Here is a 10,040-nt window from a genome sequence, read left to right as displayed (position 1 = left end):
CCGGATCTTTATGGAGGAGAGCACTCCAATCGGAATATGGTACAGTCGTACAGCAAGCTGCGTCTTCCAGCACTAAACAATAACAATAAAATCTGCTTTTATCACATAAGTGTCACTCCCACATACCTCCCCTTGGTGACCTCATATGGAGCTGGTCAATGGGATGTGGCTCAGGTCCCCAAAAATTAGCACATCCCCAACCTTAAAGGGAACCTGTCACCCCCACAGGCATTTTTAACTAAAAGAGCCACCTTGTGTCGCACTAATGCTGCATACTATCAAGGGGGGCAGGTCTTTCTCTCCTAACACAGACGCACCACAGCCATCACTCATGGCCTCTGCGCGTCGGGCGCCGCTTCTTCTTCCTTCATTAGCGTCCCTGGCGCTTGCACTGTAAGTTTGAAGGGCAGCACAACTGCGCATGCCCGAAAAAAAAACTTACAGCGCAGGCGCCGGGGACGCTAATGAAAGAAGAGGAGGTGGCGCCCGACGCACAGAGGCCATGAGTGACGGCTGTGGTGCGTCTGTGTTAGGAGGGAAAGACCTGCCCCCCTGGCGATTTCAAGGTATGAGGAGTACATTATAAAAGCGATTATTGCAGCAGTGGCAAGGACCAGAACTAAAAGAGCCACCTTGACAGAATGCAGCATTAGTGCTGCACAAGGTTGCTCTTTTAGTTAAAAACGCCTGGGGGGGGTGACAGGTTCCCTTTAAGGATATTTGCCTCCCCTGGAGGTCCCAAGCAGAAAATATGAATGCCATATTTCCTATCATGATTTTAACTTTCAATAGATAGGAAATATGGCATACATACCGCTATCCATAGGGCCGATATTAATTTGCGGCTGATGCTCAGACCGCACATTGATGTAATTAAATGCATGACGTTTGCTACTTTGTCACGACGCTGAAAATATAATTCTCATAACTATAGAATCTATTAGACTTGTCACAAAAAAAGCAATACTCATAACAGGGCACCTGTACAAAGCGTTTGATCATTGGCCTGTTTTGCTTTGAAGAAAGGAAACTTATTTACCCAGGCAAAGAAAGTGTCTGATTTTACGTCTGCTCTCCATCAGATAACCTACTTACCTTTTCACAACAGGGGGCCGCATCTCAACAGGTGTCATGTGGAGTGTTAGCTCTTTTTCCCTTCAATTTAAGAATAAGCAATGTTTCAATCCTCAATATGAGGATCACACAGGGTCCCACGTACCATTTCCTATTGAGTTCCCAGTCCAACAGAGCCGAGATGTGACTGCATTGTTCCCAACAGTCCTGTTTAACCAATCTAAATTAAAGATGAGCTATGCTTTGTGTTTATAGCCCCTATACATGCCTTTTACTTTTCCTTGATAACAGACATCAAGTAAACTTTGTATAATGTCTCTGCCCCCAGCCCCTCGTTTATCAGGATCTTGGAGATGAGAATAACCCTTTAGGTACCTAGGGAATTTCAAACATGCCTGTCAGGATTCGAACCTAGCAGCACAAGATGGCATCTCTTTCCAATGAGCTATTCAGCTCGCTAGACAGTTCAGTGCTGCAAACCCAAATACTTCTACCTATGTTGTTGCTGATGTCTCCACCCTGAGTTTCCTGCCGGTTACCACCCTGAGTTCCTGATTGGCTCATCCTATTTAAACCTGACCTTGCTCTCATTTCCTTGTGTGATTATTGAGCTACCAGCCTCTAGCTGAGCTTCCTTCCACCTGCTGCTTATTCCTCCAAACTACACTGCTGTTCCTGATATCGACCTCTGTCTTTCCTAACTACAATTACTGCCTATTCCTTCAAACTACATTGCTGTTCCTGTGTATTGACTCCTTGGCTATCCCTGACTCCGCTACCTCCCGATGCTGCCCCTAGTGGTTGCAATATCACTACTCCAAAACCAGGTCAATCCATAACAATGCCCCTGTCAAAACTGGCTGGCACTTTACCAGAGATGTGAGTCCATTGACAGCAATGCATGCACCTCAAGTCCTCAACTGCTGCTGGACTCATCTCCCACGACTGAAAAGAACATAAAAATCAAAAAACTTCACAGAAGAAAAGCAGCCATAGTAACATAGTAACATAGTTAGTAAGGCCGAAAAAAGACATTTGTCCATCCAGTTCAGCCTATATTCCATCATAATAAATACCCAGATCTACGTCCTTCTACAGAACCTAATAATTGTATGATACAATATTGTTCTGCTCCAGGAAGACATCCAGGCCTCTCTTGAACCCCTCGACTGAGTTCGCCATCACCACCTCCTCAGGCAAGCAATTTCAGATTCTCACTGCCCTAACAGTAAAGAATCCTCTTCTATGTTGGTGGAAAAATCTTCTCTCCTCCAGACGCAAAGAATGCCCCCTTGTGCCCGTCACCTTCCTTGGTATAAACAGATCCTCAACGAGATATTTGTATTGTCCCCTTATATACTTATACATGGTTATTAGATCGCCCCTCAGTCGTCTTTTTTCTAGACTAAATAATCCTAATTTCGCTAATCTATCTGGGTATTGTAGTTCTCCCATCCCCTTTATTAATTTTGTTGCCCTCCTTTGTACTCTCTCTAGTTCCATTATATCCTTCCTGAGCACCGGTGCCCAAAACTGGACACAGTACTCCATGTGCGGTCTAACTAGGGATTTGTACAGAGGCAGTATAATGCTCTCATCATGTGTACCCAGACCTCTTTTAATGCACCCCATGATCCTGTTTGCCTTGGCAGCTGCTGCCTGGCACTGGCTGCTCCAGGTAAGTTTATCATTAACTAGGATCCCCAAGTCCTTCTCCCTGTCAGATTTACCCAGTGGTTTCCCATTCAGTGTGTAATGGTGATATTGATTCCTTCTTCCCATGTGTATAACCTTACATTTATCATTGTTAAACCTCATCTGCCACCTTTCAGCCCAAGTTTCCAACTTATCCAGATCCATCTGTAGCAGAATACTATCTTCTCTTGTATTAACTGCTTTACATAGTTTTGTATCATCTGCAAATATCGATATTTTACTGTGTAAACCTTCTACCAGATCATTAATGAATATGTTGAAGAGAACAGGTCCCAATACTGACCCCTGCGGTACCCCACTGGTCACAGCGACCCAGTTAGAGACTATACCATTTATAACCACCCTTTGCTTTCTATCACTAAGCCAGTTACTAACCCATTTACACACAATTTCCCCCAGACCAAGCATTCTCATTTTGTGTACCAACCTCTTGTGCGGCACGGTATCAAACGCTTTGGAAAAATCGAGATATACCACGTCCAATGACTCACCGTGGTCCAGCCTATAGCTTACCTCTTCATAAAAACTGATTAGATTGGTTTGACAGGAGCGATTTCTCATAAACCCATGCTGATATGGAGTTAAACAGTTATTCTCATTGAGATAATCCAGAATAACATCCCTCAGAAACCCTTCAAATATTTTACCAACAATAGAGGTTAGACTTACTGGCCTATAATTTCCAGGTTCACTTTTAGAGCCCTTTTTGAATATTGGCACCACATTTGCTATGCGCCAGTCCTGCGGAACAGATCCTGTCGCTATAGAGTCCCTAAAAATAAGAAATAATGGTTTATCTATTACATTACTTAGTTCTCTTAGTACTCGTGGATGTATGCCATCCGGACCCGGAGATTTATCTATTTTAATCTTATTTAGCCGGTTTCGCACCTCTTCTTGGGTTAGATTGGTGACCCTTAATATAGGGTTTTCATTGTTTCTTGGGATTTCACCTAGCATTTCATTTTCCACCGTGAATACCGTGGAGAAGATGGTGTTTAATATGTTAGCTTTTTCCTCGTCATCTACAACCATTCTTTCCTCACTATTTTTTAAGGGGCCTATTGACCAATGCCAAGTCGCAATTCCAATGCACTGCAGTATCTAATAATAATATATGAATGCATATATATATACTGTATATATTCTATATATAATAGGTGGAGCACCTATAACCAGTCCAGTGGATGTCTGCAGTAGATATCGCCGCTTATATCACCGTCTATCTAACAAGTGGAGTGATGAGGATATAAAGCTTTCCGTGATAAGCATGTAAAACAATTTTTTTTTGTGCTCAGTTTTATGACTCGATATCTCACAGTAGGCAAATAAAGCCAATGATTCATTCAAAGAAAAGATTATGTCATCCAGTTTATTTCTGTGTTACATTCAGTGAAAGCATTAACCTTCAGAGACACCAGAGGAAAATGAATTCAATATTCCAGACTTGTCTGGTCCCGGCTGTAATATGATATTAAACACATACTAGTAATATCTGCGCTCTGTGGGCAGGACAGCAGGGAGGCCTCCTTATCAGCTCAGCTGGTATCACACAGATTTATGAGAGGTAATAGAAAAAGGTGTTACCTAGAGCGATCAGATTCCAGCTGTCCTATATTAACCTAAGGCAGAAAAAGAAAGCAATGGGGTAACTAGTGCGGGGAAACTTTTTAGGAATCCAAGAAAATGTGGGCGTAATGCAACCCTATCATTTCACAAACTCCCCTTTAAATATAATTGTAAATGAAAAAAAAAATAAAAGAATATATTTTTTCCTTATTTTTTCAAGGTCTTCAAATCGAGGAACATTTCACTGGTGATGAAAAAAAAGGGCTCGTACATAGTCTCGTCTTTTCCATGGTAACATATGGACAATAAGGAAATAAGACAGAAGAAGAATCGATGCCTTTGAAATGTGGTGCTGGGGAAGGACGCTATCAATACCATGGATGGCAAGAACAACAAACCATTTGACTTTTTGATTGTAAAATTAGCTGGAATAATTAGCGGACGCCATGTTGCATTTGGAGAGCCCCCAATGTGCCTAAATAGTGGAAACCCCCAACAAGTGAAATAGTTGGGAACTTATCTAGATGTGTATTGAGCACCTAGGTGCTTCACGGAAGTTTATAACGATAAGCCATGAAAATAAAAAAAAAAAATCACATATTTTCCACAAAAATCTTTTTTTTTGCATCAAATATTGCATTTTCACAATGGCCCCCAAAATTTGTTGTACAATTTCTCCTGAGTTCACCGATATCCCATATGTCGCAAACAGCTGACACCTGCACCTGATCGCCGCGGCGCTCAGCGTGAGGCCGCGCAATTGGTGCGCCGTACTAGTACTGCTGTTTGCGGGTACGCAGTTCCCACAGAGCCGTACTAGTCGGGAAGGGGTTAATGACATATTGTCTCACCAATATTAAAGTATCACTTAACTGCAGGATATGTGATAACTTTGTGATCATTGGGGGTCCGATAATCTTGAACTCCATGGATTCATTGTCCGTGGGACTCCAGGAAAACAGGCGAGTTATATACTCGACTGTCTCTTCCGTCCCAGAGACAATGAATGGATTGGTGGTGGGTGTCATTGGGGAAAGTGCTACCCATATCATGTTTAATTTCTATAAAAACATAAAATCGCAATAGGAAACATGGCAACAATATCTACCGCCTTGGACCTCCAGGGGTAAAGATATCTTGAAAGTTGGGGATCTCATAAAATTTGGAAAGACCTAGCAAATCCCACAATCAACCCTCACATGAGCTCATCAAGCAGAGTACGTGGGCATAGCATTGAGCTAATCGAAATGAAAGTTTGGGTCTCAGTCTTTGCCTACTTTTCCAGATTAGATATCTAAAATTTAGTAGCTCTGTAAATCACACACCTGAAGCCACACGCTACCTGTAATTGGTGTCTAATAGGCCTGTTTATACTATTGGTGGTGGCACCTAGTAGTGGTTCTTTTATTGTGCTATTGTGGAGCTGGCAGTGACCACACTGGGGTATATACATATATTCCATGCGTTAGAATCGGAGGTATATATACCACATGTTCACTGTTGGTTCCCCAATAATCAGTCTAGTAGTGGAAGCAGCTGCGGCATTGTTCATGACTTCTCAGCCAATGGTGTAATTGCCCTGATGATTGGAGGCAGCCTAGTTGCGTCCCCTGACATATGAGTGACAGAGTTGGGTTCTGTGTGACCTCTCCGGTGTCATCTGTGGCAAAGTGGAGACAGTGGTGGGATCTCCGCGATCCCCCGGCTGTTATCCTTGACAGTGGGCATGTACGATTACTGTTCAATTCCAACGGAATATTTCAGAATTCCATTCTCAGGATCAGTGATGGTCCCAGCAGACGGACCTCCAAAGATTACAGGATAGGTGACACCTTTTAGTGTTGGGAATAACCAATGGACATTAGTATATTTTGTTTATTTCCCCTTTTTCCTAGCAGTGAGCAACTCCTTTAAATGCTGTCTCTTGAACCGCCGGCATTTCAGGAATGCTGCCATCGGGCCTCCCAGCACGTGTGTGACATTGTTATGCCCCGTTGTTAGCAGCTGCTAATGGGCTACAGCGCTCACTCTTCCCTCAGACGAAACGCGGGCGTTAGGGGCGGTGTGAGGACGGCAGCTGCAGCCTACTTCTGGCCCTGATTGGCTGCAGCGCTCACGTGAAATAACAAAGTCACGCGATCTTACTGAGGCGATGACATCACTGGAATGGCACGGGTGCGAGAGGTGAGCAACGATTTATTTCAGTTTAAACATGGCAAAAAAAAAAAAGCTTTTATTAAGAATACGCTGTCCCGTATAAGGCGGAGGGCACTCTACTGCCGTCGAGATTGTTGAATTATCTTTTGTATATCAGAACGCAGGTATTTCTCAATATACAGTCACCTGAGACATTGCATGAGTGGAATTAAGTCTAATATTGTAAAGCAATTTATTTGCCATATGGCAGTACACATACGTTAACTCGGTTATAAAGTTAATGTCTAGACTGCATGTACATAACACAGCACATACTGAACCTGCTGTACAGAAACCCGAACACAGCGTCATCTCATAAACACTCCTAATTGTGCCTGATAAAGGTCTATATATACTGCACGATGTACGTGAACTTATGCTCCTAGGAATGCTCATTTCCCAATCAGTGTATGCAGCCAAGGAACGAGCAAAACGCTTGTTCATCAGGGGAATTGATTATTGGTTTACACAAAATATCATCGTTCTCAGCGGCACATTATTATTTGTGCTGCAGAGAACAATGGCAGCCTATGCGCACTGAGCGATCTGTTACAGATCTAGTACAGATCACTCTGTATGCAACTAAAGAAAGATCATCCTGTGTAAACAGGCTATTAAATGACCACTGACCAGCAAAAACATGTTGACAGTCGGCAGTCATTTAATGCTACTCATCACAAAGTGTTAAATGTAACCTGTGGGCTTTAGAGGGGTCGTTGCAACATGCCAAGTGATCACAGAATAGGTTACAGCTTGATGATCATTGGAGGAAGCACGGGGAACCATTACTCTATTACAGCATGGCATTTGAAAGGCCCATTCTTGGGATCAGTGTGGATCCCAGAAGTGGGACCTACAACCATCAGCAAGTTATCAATTATCCTGTAGATAGGTGATGACTTGATATGTAGAGACAACGGCTTTTAAAAGTACAATGTACTACTATATTACTTACAAGCTGAAGAGCCCGGCGTTGCCTGGGCATAGAAAATATCTGTGGTTAGTTATAACACCTCACTTCTCTTATTTTCCCATCACGCCTCTCATTTTCCCCCTCACACCTCTCATTTTCCCCCTCACTCCTCTCATTCCCCCTAACACTTGTCATTTCGACCTCACATCTGTCATTTTCCGATCACTCCACTATTTTCCCTCACTCCTCTCATTTTGCACTCACACCTTTTCATTTTCACCTCACACCCCTCATTTTCACCTCACACCTCTCATTTTCCCCTCAGTATATACATGTTTGTCATCTCCCTTATATATAGCATACACCTGTGTCATCTCCTGTATATAGTATATACCTGTATGTCATCTCCCCTGTAAATAGTATATACCTGCTGTATGTCATCTCCTCCTGTACATAGTATATACCTGTATGTCATCTCCTCCTATATTTAGTATATACCTGTATGTCATCTCCTGTATATAGTATATACCTGTATGTCATCTTCTCCTGTATATAGTATATACCTGTAAGTCATCTTCTCCTGTGTATTGTATGTACCTGTATGTCATCTCCTCCTGTATATAGTATATACCTGTGTCATCTCCTCCTGTATATAGTATACACCTGTGTGTCATCGGCTCCTGTATATAGTATATATCTGTGTGTCATCTCCTCCTGTATATAGTATATACCTGCTGTATGTCATCTCCTCCTCTATATACCTATGGGTCATCTCCTCTTTTATATAGTATATACCTGTATGTCATCTCCTCCTGTATATAGTATATACGTGTGTCATCTCCTCCTGTATATAGTATATACCTGTAAGTCATCTTCTCCTGTATATAGTATATACCTGTAAGTCATCTTCTCCTGTGTATTGTATGTACCTGTATGTCATCTCCTCCTGTATATAGTATATACCTGTGTCATCTCCTCCTGTATATAGTATACACCTGTGTGTCATCGGCTCCTGTATATAGTATATATCTGTGTGTCATCTCCTCCTGTATATAGTATATAGGTGTGTCATGTCCCCTATATATAGTATATACCTATGTCATCTCCTCCTGTATATAGCATATACCTGTGTGTCATCTCCTCCTGTATATAGTATATAGGTGTGTCATCTCCCCTGTATATAGTATATACCTGTGTGTCATCTCCTCCTGTATATAGTATATATCTGTGTCATCTCCTCCTGTATATAGTATATATCTGTGTGTCATATCCCCTGTATATAGTATGTACCTGTATGTCATCTCCTCCTGTATATAGTATATACCTGTGTGTCATCTCCCCTGTATATAGTATATACCTGTGTGTCATCTCCTCCTGTATATAGTATATATCTGTGTGTCATCTCCTCCTGTATTAGACCTCGTTCACACGTTATTTGCTCAATATTTTTACCTCAGAATTTGTAAGCTAAAATGGCAGCCTGATAAATCCCCAGCCATCAGGAAGCCCTGGCAGTATATATTAGCTCACACATACACATAATAGACAGGTCATGTGACTGACAGCTGCCGTATTTCCTATATGGTACAGTTGTTGCTCAGACTTGTGTGTATTTTAGGGCGAGTTTCATGTGTCAAGTTGTGTGTGTTGAGTTGCATGTGGCGACATGCATGTAGCGACTTTTTGTGTCGAGTTGCATGTGACAGGTTAGTATAGCAAGTTGTGTGCAGAAAGTTTGCGCATGGCGAGTTTTGCGCGTGGCGAGTTTTATGTGTGGTGCGTTTTGAGTATGTGCAAGTTTTGTGTGAGGCAACTTTTGCATGTATTGCAACTTTTGTGCATGTGGCAATTTTTCCGCATGTGCAAGTTTTGCATGTGGCGAGTTTTCCATGAGGTGAGTTTTGCACGTGTGGCCAGTTTTGCGTGAGCCTAGTTTTGCATGTGGCGAGTTTTGAGCGGCGACTTTTGTGTTTCGACTTTTATGTGGCGAGGTTGGTGTATGTGTGGTGAAATGTGTGCTGAGGGTGATATGTGTTCAAGCACGTGGTAGGGTGTGGCGCATTTTGTGTGTGTTCATATCCCCGTGTGTGGTGAGTATCCCATGTCGGGGCCCCAACTTAGCAACTGTATGGTATATACTCTTTGGCGCCATCGCTCTCATTCTTTAAGTCCCCCTTGTTCACATCTGGCAGCTGTCAATTTGCCTCCAACACTTTTCCTTTCACTTTTTCCCCATTATGTAGATAGGGGCAAATTGTTTGGTGAATTGGATCGCGCGGGGTTAAAATTTCGCCTCACAACGTAGCCTATGACACTCTCAGGGTCTAGACGTGTGACTGTGCAAAATTTTGTGGCTGTAGCTGCGACGGTGCAGATGCCAATCCCGGACATACACACACACATTCAGCTTTATATATTAGATGTTGCCATATATAGTATGTTATTGCGAGGTTTCTACTTATGTTACCAAAATAGTGTTGACCTGCCTGGGCATGGACGTGGACTTTACAAGAACTCGGAGAGTGTCCTGTGGTATCTGGTACTAGAGATGAGCAAACCTTTCAAGGTTTGG

This window comes from Ranitomeya imitator, chromosome 1 (assembly GCF_032444005.1).
Source record: "Ranitomeya imitator isolate aRanImi1 chromosome 1, aRanImi1.pri, whole genome shotgun sequence".
NCBI lineage: Eukaryota > Metazoa > Chordata > Amphibia > Anura > Dendrobatidae > Ranitomeya > Ranitomeya imitator.
This window is presented reverse-complemented; position numbering follows the sequence as displayed.